Raw genomic sequence first — 9238 nt, 5'->3', positions numbered from 1 at the left:
GTTGTCCACATATTCTAAGTCAGACCCGCCGAGAGTAGTGATTATAGTCGGGCGGGCGGGTGCAAGCAGCGTTCAATTGAAGAGCATGCATTTAGTTTGACTTAGCATTTAGACAGGTCCAGACAACAGGCCCTCCGATTTGAACCAGGCGAGGCAGTCATTTGAGAAACCAAGGCTATTTAGTCTGCCAATAAGAATGCGGTGATTGACAGAGTCGAAAGCCTTGGCCAGGTCGATGAAGACGGCTGCACAGTACTGTTTTTTATCGATTGCGGTTATAATATCGTTTAGGACCTTGAGCGTGGCTGAGGTACACCCATGACCAGCTCGGAAACCAGATTGTATAGCGGAGAAGGTACGGTGGGATTCGAAATGGTTGGTGATCTGTTTGTTAACTTGGCTTTCAAATACTTTCGAAAGGCAGGGCAGGATGGATATAGGTCTGTAACAGTTTGGATCTAGAGTGTCACCCCCTTTGAAGAGGGGGATGACCGCGGCATCTTTCCAATCTCTGGGGTTCTCAGATGACACAAAAGAGAGGTTGAACAGGCTAGTAACAGGGTTTGCTACAATTTCGGCTGCTAAGTTTAGAAGGGTCCAGATTGTCTAGCCCAGCTGATTTGTAGGGGTCCAGATTTTGCAGCTCTTTCAGAACATCAGCTATCTAAATTTGTGTGAAGGAGAAGCGGGGGGGCATGGGCAAGTTGCAGTGGAGGGTGCAGAGCTGGTGGCCGGGGTAGGGGTAGCCAGGTGGACAGCATGGCCAGCCGTAGCAAAATGCTTATTGAAATTCTCGATTATCGTAGATTTATGGGTGGTGACAGTGCAGTGGGCAGCTGGGAAGAGGTGCTCTTATTCTCCATGGACTTTACAGTGTCCCAAAACTTTTTGGAGTTAGTGCTACAGGATGCAAATTTCTGTTTAAAAAAGCTAGCCTTTGCTTTCCTAACTGATTGTGTATATTTGTTCCTGACTTCCCTGAAAAGTTGCATATCGCGCGGGTTGTTCGATGCTAATGCAGAACGCCACAGGATGTTTTTGTGCTGGTCAAGGGCAGTCAAGTCTGGGGTGAACCAGGGGCTATATCTGTTCTTAGTTCTGAATTTTTTGAACGGGGCATGCTTATTTAAGATGGAGAGGAAAGCACTTTTAAAGAACAACCAGGCATCCTCTACTGATGGAATGAGGTCAATATCCATCCAGGATACCCGGGCCAGGTCAATTAGAAAGGCCTGCTCGCTGAAGTGTTTTAGGGAGCGTTTGACAGTGATGAGGGGTGGTCGTTTGACCGCGGACCGATTACAGATGCAGGCAATGAGGCAGTGACCGCTGAGATCCTGATTGAAGAAAGCGGAGGTGTATTTAGAGGGTAAATTAGTCAGGATGATATCTATGAGGGTGCCCATGTTTACGGATTTAGGGTTGTACCTGGTAGGTTCCTTGATAATTTGAGTGTGAGATTGAGGGCATCTAGTTTAGATTGTAGGACGGCCGGGGTGTTAAGCATACCCTGTTTAGGTCACCAAGTAGTAGGAACTCTGAGGATAGATGGGGGGGCAATCAATTAACATATGGTATCCAGGGCACAGCTGGGGGCTGAGGGGGGTCTGTAACAAGCGGCAACAGTGAGATACTTATTTCTGGAAAGGTGGATTTTTAGAAGTAGAAGCTCAAACTGTTTGGGCACAGACCTGGATAGTATGATAGAGCTCTGCAGGCTATCTCTACAGTAGATTGCAACCCCGCCCCCTTTGGCAGTTCTATCTAGACGGAAAATGTTGTAGTTGGGGATGGAAATTTCAGAGTTTTTGGTGGCCTTCCTAAACCAGGATTCAGACACTGCTAGAACATCAGGGTTGGCGGAGTGTGCTAACGCAGTGAATAACTCAAACTTAGGGAGGAGGCTTCTGATGTTAACATGCAAGAAACCAAGGCTTTTACTGTTACAGAAGTCAACAAATGATAGCGCCTGGGGAGTAGGAGTGATACTGGGGGCTACAGGGCCTTGGTTAACCTCTGCATCACCAGAGGAACAGAGGAGGAGTAGAATAAGGATACGGCTAAAGGCTTTAAGAACTGGTCTTCTAGTGCGTTGGGTACAGAGACTAAAAGGGGCAGATTTCCGGGCGTTGTAGAATAGATTCAGGGCATCATGTACAGACAAGGATATGGAAGGATATGAGTTTAGTGGAGGTAAACCTAAGCGTTGGGTAATGATGAAAGCGATAGCATCACTGGAGGCACCGATTTGAGCCGATCTCCGCGTGTGTGGGGGGTGGGACAGAGGAGCTATCTGAGGCAGGTTGAGCGGGACTGGGGGCTCTACAGTGAAATTGTATAATAAGACCTAACCGAAACAGCAATAGGCAAGGCATATTGACATGGGAGAGAGGTGTCACGATCGTCGAAGGAGGAGGACCAAGGCGCAGCGTTGAATGCAAACATACTCTTTTATTCAATGATTACACGAACAAAACAACAAACGATAACGTGACGTCCACAGTCTAACACAAACCACACTGGAACAAGATCCCACAACCACTGTGGGAAAACAGTCTGTCTAAATATGGTTCCCAATCAGAGACAACCAGCAACAGCTGACACTCGTTGCCTCTGATTGGGAACCACTCTGTGGCCAACATAGAAATACAACTACTAGACAAACAAATGGAAACTCACACCCCGGCTCAACATACAAGTGTCCCCAGAGCCAGGGCGTGACAAGAGGCATAAAGCAATCACAGGTGTTATTCGAGAGAGCTAAGACAACAACTGTTAATGGCGACGAAAGTTTGGACTGAGGCTAAACAGATAAACAGGATGGGGTACCGTGTAAAGGAACAGTCCAGCAGGCATCAGCTGTGTAGCTGAGTGATCATAAGGTCCAGTGAACAGCAATAGGTGAGTCCGGGAGTAGGTTCGATGGCTGCTACGGCACAGGCGAGCAGGAGGCACGGCTGTTGATTGCGTGTGCTAGCAGGCCGGGGTTAGCAGATGGATCTTCGTGGTCATCTTAACGGGAAGCCTGTTGAAACCACCTCAGGCGATTACGTCGGCAGACCAGTCGTGATGGATCAGCGGGGCTCCGTGTTGACACTAGGAGGTCCCGTCCGGTTGACAGAGAGGTAGATAGCCGGGAGATGGGCCTGGCTCGAGGCTAGCTCAAGGCTAACTGGTGCTAGCTTCGGGACAGTGGTGATTAGCCAACAACAACACCCATTCGGTTTCAGCTAGCTAGTTGCGATGATCCGGTGTTAAAGGTCCAGTGATTCCGGCAGAAAATCCGATATGTTCTGGGTCGATAGTGCGCTGTGCAGACTTGCCGATAATTGTCCAGGCTAGAGCTGGCAGGTAGTGCAGGCCACGGACAATGGTGAAAACCGCTAACAGTGGCTAATAGCAAGTAGCTAGTTAGCTGGCTAGCTGGCTAGTTTCAGCCGGTTCTAGATAAAAAGGTATAAGAAATAATATAATCTGTTCCACATTGGGTGAGGCGGGTTGCAGGAAAGTATATTTAGTTGAAGGATGAAAAGTGAGATTGAGAAATATATACAAAAAAGAGATGGCAGAATACAATATGTTGTGAACAACAGGCACAACTCCGCTATAAAATAGTTGCCAGAATGTCATGTGCGTTACACACTGAGTATACCAAACATTAGGAACACCTTCCTAATATTGCGTGCACGATATCTAAGGAAGTCTCAAGGTTTTGCTCGCCTGAGGTAGAGTATCTCATGATAAGCTGTAGACCACACTATCTACCAAGAGAGTTTTCATCTATATTCTTCGTAGCTGTCTATTTACCACAACAAACCGATGCTGGCACTAGGACCGCACTCAATGAACTGTATACGACCATAAGCAAACAGGAAAACGCTCATCCAGAGGCGGCGCTCCTAGTGGCCGGGGACTTTAATGCAGGGAAACTTAAATCCGTTTTACCTCATTTCTACCAGCATGTTAAATGTGCAACCAGAGGGGGAATAAAACTCTAGACCACCTTTACTCCACACACAGAGACGCGTTTCAAAGCTCTCCCTCGCCCTCCATTTGGCATATCCTCCTGATTCCTGTTTACAAGCAAAAACTAAAGCAGGAAGCACCAGTGACTTGGTCAATAAAAGGGGTCAGATGAAGCAGATGCTAAGCTACAGGACTGTTTTGCACAGACTGGAAAATGTTCCGGGATTCTTCCGATGGCATTGAGGAGTACACCACATCAGTCACTGGCTTCATCAATAAGTGCATCGATGACGTCCTCCCCACAGTGACTGTACGTACATACCCCAACCAGAAGCCATGGATTACAGGCAATATCCGCACTGAACTAAAGGGTGGAGCTGCCGATTTCAAGGAGCGGGACTCTAACCCGGAAGCTTATAAGAAATCCTGCTATGCCCTCCGACGAACCATCAAACAGGCAAAGTGTCAATACAAGACTAAGATCGAATCGTACTACACCGGCTCTGACGCTCATCGGATGTGGCAGGGCTTGCAAACTATTACAGACTACAAAGGAAAGCACAGCCGCGAGCTGCCAAGTGACACGAGCTCTTCTTTGCTCGCTTCGAGGCTAGTAACACTTAAATATGCATGAGAGCATCAGCTGTTCCGGACGACTGTGTGATCACTCTCTCCGTAACCGATGTGAAAAAGACCTTAAAACAGGTCAACATTCAGACGGATTACCATGACGTTTACTCCGAGCATGCGCTGACCACCTGGCAAGTGTCTTCACTGACATTTTCAACCTCTCCCTGTCTGAGTCTGTAATACCAACACGTTTCAAGCAGACCACCATAGTCCCTGTGCCGAAGAACACTAAGGTAACCTGCCTAAATGACTACCGACCCGTAGCACTCACATCTGTAGCCATGAAGTGCTTTGAAAGGCTGGTCATGGCTCACATCAACACCATTATCCCAGAAACCCTAGACCCACTCCAATTTGCATACCGCCCCAACAGATCCACAGATGATGCAATCTCTATCACTCTCCATACTGCCCTTTCACACCTGGACAAAAGGAACACCTATGTGAGAATGATATTCATTGACTACAGCTCAGCGTTCAACACCATAGTGCCCTCAAAGCTCATCACTAAGCTAAGGACCCTGGGACTAAACACCTCCCTCTGCAACTGGATCCTGGATTCCCTGACGAGCCTCCCCCAGGTGGTAACGGTAGGTAACAACACATCCGCCATGCTGATCCTAAACACGGGGGCCCCTCAGGGGTGCGTGCTCAGTTCCCTCCTGTACTCCCTGTTCACTCATGACTACATGGCCAGGCACGACTCCAACACCATCATTAAGTTTGCAGATGACACAACAGTGGTAGGCCTGATCACCGACAATGACGAGACAGCCTATAGGGAGGAGGTCAGAGACCTGGCCGTGTGGTGCCAGGACAACAACCTCTTCTCAACGTGATCAAGACAAAGGAGATGATTGTGGACTACAGGAAAAAGAAGAGGACTGAGCATGCCCCCATTCTCATCGATGGGGCTGTAGTGGAGCAGGTTGAGAGCTTCAAGTTCCTTGGTGTCCACATCACCAACAAACTAACATGGTCCAAGCACACCAAGACAGTCGTGAAGAGGGCACGACAAAACCTATTCCCCCCAAGGAGACTGAAAATATTTGGCATGGGTCCTCAGATCCTCAAAAGGTTCTACAGCTGCACCATCAAGAGCATCCTGACTGGTTGCATCACTGCCTGGTATGGCAACTGCTCGGCCTCCGACCGCAAGGCACTACGGAGGGTAGTGCATACGGCCCAGTACATCACTGGGGCCAAGCTTCCTGCCATCCAGGACCTCTATAACAGGCGGTGTCAGAGGAAGGCCCTAAAAATTGTCAAAGATTCCAGCCACCCTAGTCATAGACTGTTCTCTCTGCTACCACACGGCAAGCAGTACCGGAGCGCCAAGTCTAGGTCCAAGAGGCTTCTAGACAGGTTCTACCCCCAAGCCATAGGACTCTTGAACATCTAATCAAATGGCTACCCAGACTATTTGCATCCCCCCTCCTCTTCTACGCTGCTGCTACTCCCTGTTTATTATCTATGCATGGTCACTTTAATAACTCTACCTACATGTACATATTACCTCAATTACCTCGACTAACCTGTGCCCCCGCAAATTGACTCGGTACCGGTACCCCCTGTATATAGCCTCGCTATTGTTATTTTACTGCTGCTCTTTCATTATTTGTTACTTTTATTTTGTATTATTTTATATTGTATTTTCTGTGTGTTTTTTTGTGGTTATTCTTTCTTAAAACTGCATTGTTGGTTAAGGGCTTGTAAGTAAGCATTTCACTGTAAGGTCTACTACACCTGTTGTATTCGGCGCATGTGACAAATACAATTATATTTTATTTTATTTATATACAAAAAAATGTCAATTGAAAAAAGTTTAAACGCAACGCAGCTAATTTTCAGTCTTTCCAGCTTCAGTTTGAAGTGATTATGTTACTGTAGCTGTGTTGTTGGCTAGCTCTTCTGAACAACAGTGTCCTGACGAGTGAGCACATTTTCGATGCCAGGCGAAATCGCGCCTCTGTCACGACTTCCTCCGAAACTGCCTCCTCTCCTTGTTCGGGCAGGCTTCGGCGTTCGTCGTCACCGGCCTAATAGCCACTGTCACTCGTCATCTCATCATTCCATTTGTTTTGTCTTGTTTTTACACACACCTGGTTCTTATCCCCTCATCAATACCTGTATAAGTATTCCCTCTGCCCCCCATGTCTTTGTGTGTGATTGTTTATTGTGGAGCTTTATATATTTGTATCGCCGGGATATTCACCCCGTGTGCTTTGTTTTCTCCAGTGTGCCATTATACCGCACTGTAGTGTTTTACACATTGCTGCGTACCGCTGTATTTGCAGAATAAACCATTTATTCTGTGATTTACCCTCCTGCGCCTGACTCTGTCCAAATCACCCACTCAGCCTCATTAGCTCATTGTTATGGATGTATCTAAATAAATGTCACTAGAAAACAGCTTAAGCAAATGCAGCTACAGTGAGGGAAAAAAGTATTTGATCCCCTGCTGATTTTGTATGTTTGCCCACTGACAAAGAAATGATCAGTCTATAATTTTAATGTTAGGTTTATTTGAACAGAGAGAGACAGAATAACTACAAAAAAATCCAGAAAAACGCATGTCAAAAATGTTATAAATTGATTTGCATTTTAATGAGGGAAATAAGTATTTGACCCCCTCTCAATCAGAAAGATTTCTGGCTCCCAGGTGTCTTTTATACAGGTAATGAGCTGAGATTAGGAGCACACTCTTAAAGGGAGTGCTCCTAATCTCAGTTTGTTACCTGTATAAAAGACACCTGTCCACAGAAGCAATCAATCAATCAGATTCCAAACTCTCCACCACTGCAAAGACCAAAGAGCTCTCCAAGGATGTCAGGGACAAGATTGTAGACCTACACAAGGCTGGAATGGGCTACAAGACCATCGCCAAGCAGCTTGGGTGAGAAGGTGACAACAGTTGGTGCGATTATTCGCAAATGGAAGAAACACAAAATAACTGTCAATCTCCCTCGGCCTGGGGCTCCATGCAAGATCTCACCTCGTGGAGTTGCAATGATCATGAGAACGGTGAGGAATCAGCCCAGAATTACACGGGAGGATCTTGTCAATGATCTCAAGGCAGCTGGGACCATAGTCACCAAGAAAACAATTGGTAACACACTACGCCGTGAAGGACTGAAATCCTGCAGCACCCGCAAGGTCCCCCTGCTCAAGAAAGCACATATACAGGGCCGTCTGAAGTTTGCCAATGAACATCTGAATGATTCAGAGGAGAACTGGGTGAAAGTGTTGTGGTCAGATGAGACCAAAATCGAGCTCTTTGGCATCAACTCAACTCGCCGTGTTTGGAGGAGGAGGAATGCTGCCTATGACCCCAAGAACACCATCCCCACCGTCAAACATGGAGGTGGAAACACTATGCTTTGGGGGTGTTTTTCTGCTAAGGGGACAGGACAACTTCACCGCATCAAAGGGACGATGGACGGGGCCATGTACCGTCAAATCTTGGGTGAGAACCTCCTTCCCTCAGCCAGGGCATTGAAAATGGGTTGTGGATGGGTATTCCAGCATGACAATGACCCAAAACACACGGCCAAGGCAACAAAGGAGTGGCTCAAGAAGAAGCACATTAAGGTCCTGGAGTGGCCTAGCCAGTCTCCAGACCTTAATCCCATAGAAAATCTGTGGAGGGAGCTGAAGGTTTGAGTTGCCAAACGTCAGCCTCGAAACCTTAATGACTTGGAGAAGATCTGCAAAGAGGAGTGGAACAAAAGCCCTCCTGAGATATGTGCAAACCTGGTGGCCAACTACAAGAAACGTCTGACCTCTGTGATTGCCAACAAGGGTTTTGCCACCAAGTACTAAGTCATGTTTTGCAGAGGGGTCAAATACTTATTTCCCTCATTAAAATGCAAATCAATTTATAACATTTTTGACATGCGTTTTTCTGGATGTTTTTGTTGTTATTCTGTCTCGCACTGTTCAAATAAACCTACCATTAAAATTATAGACTGATCATGTCTTTGTCAGTGGGCAAATGTACAAAGTCAGCAGGGGATCAAATACTTTTTTCCCTCACTGTACATGTAGTTCACTACTACAAACACTGACCACACTGTTAATCAATCAATCAATCAATCAAATGTATTTATAAAGCCCTTTTTACATCAACACTTGTCACAAAGTGCTATACAGAAACCCAGCCTAAAACCCCAAATAGCAAGCAATGCAAATGTAGAAGCACTGTGGCAAGGAAAAACTCCCTAGAAAGGCTAGAACCTAGGAAGAAACCTACAGAGGAAGCAGTCTCTGAGGGATGGCCAGTCCTATTCTGGCTGTGCCGGGTGGAGATTATAAGAGTACAAGGCCATTAAGGCCAGATTGTTGTTCAAGATGTTCAAACGTTCATAGATGACCAGCAGGGTCAAATAATAATTACAGTGGTTGTAGAGGGTGCAACAGGTCAGTACCTCAGGAGTAAATGTCAGTTGGCTTTTCATAGCCGAGCATTCAGAGGTCGAGACAGCAGGTGCGGTAGAGCGAGAGAGTCGAAAACAGCTGGTCCGGGACAAGGTAGCACTTCCGGTAAAACAGGTCAGGGTTCCATAGTCGCAGGCAGAACAGTTGAAACTGGAGCAGCAGCATGACCATGTGGAATGGGGGCAGCCAGGAGTCATCAGGCCAG

Source organism: Coregonus clupeaformis, chromosome 33 (genome assembly GCF_020615455.1).
Source record: "Coregonus clupeaformis isolate EN_2021a chromosome 33, ASM2061545v1, whole genome shotgun sequence".
NCBI lineage: Eukaryota > Metazoa > Chordata > Actinopteri > Salmoniformes > Salmonidae > Coregonus > Coregonus clupeaformis.
Note: the sequence above shows the minus strand (reverse complement) of the source record.